Here is a 520-nt window from a genome sequence, read left to right as displayed (position 1 = left end):
GCTCTTCTCCATGCTTCCCCAGGCCCGGCCCGCCCCTTCCCCGGCAACCCCGGGGGATCAGGGCTCCCTAACTTTGCCCGGGCGGGCCAGGGGCTCCGGATCCTCCTCCTCCACGGTGGGTACGAGGATTACAGGACGGCCCGGGCGGTGGCCGAGCAGAGAGAGCCCGGCGCGCCGGGCCCGGGTCAGGAGGGCGTTGGAAATTCCCGCGCGTGCGAGTGCGCGCGCGCGCGCGCGACGCCGGGCGGGGGCGGGGGGAACCCGTGGAGTGAGGCTGTGACGTGCGGCGTCGGGGGCGTGTCCTCGCGAGGCCCCGCCCCCTCGCCCTCTCTCCCTCGCGCGCGCGGGTCGGGGTTACATGGCGGCGACTGCGGCAAAGCGAGAGCCTCGGAGACGCCGCTGCCGCCAGCACAGCCGGAGACCGGAGCCGACCGTGGGGTCAGTCTGCGGGCCCCGCAGCCCCTCGATGAGTCGGAGGAGTCCCGTGAGTGTCGGTGTGGTGTGTGTGTGCGGGGTGTGT

General features: G+C 74.4%; 1 protein-coding gene across 2 annotated transcripts in view; it reads left to right on the top strand.

Annotated features, from left to right (window-relative positions):
- The first annotated feature begins 348 nt into the window (after window positions 1-348).
- The window catches only part of Mapk6 (mitogen-activated protein kinase 6), a 25,809-nt gene continuing 25,637 nt past the window's right edge, over window positions 349-520 (top strand). Inside the window, exon 1 of one of the 2 annotated variants that reach the window (XM_013010176.1) lies at window positions 349-484. The gene's annotated coding sequence lies outside the window, so the exon portion shown is untranslated. The remainder of the gene's footprint in view (window positions 485-520) is intronic. The other variant, XM_013010177.1, reaches the window with a different exon arrangement.

The sequence above is a fragment of the Dipodomys ordii genome, unplaced genomic scaffold, assembly GCF_000151885.1.
Source record: "Dipodomys ordii isolate 6190 unplaced genomic scaffold, Dord_2.0 Scaffold11, whole genome shotgun sequence".
In the NCBI taxonomy this organism is placed as follows: Eukaryota; Metazoa; Chordata; class Mammalia; order Rodentia; family Heteromyidae; genus Dipodomys; species Dipodomys ordii.
Note: the sequence above shows the minus strand (reverse complement) of the source record. Positions and strands in the feature narration are given on the sequence as shown.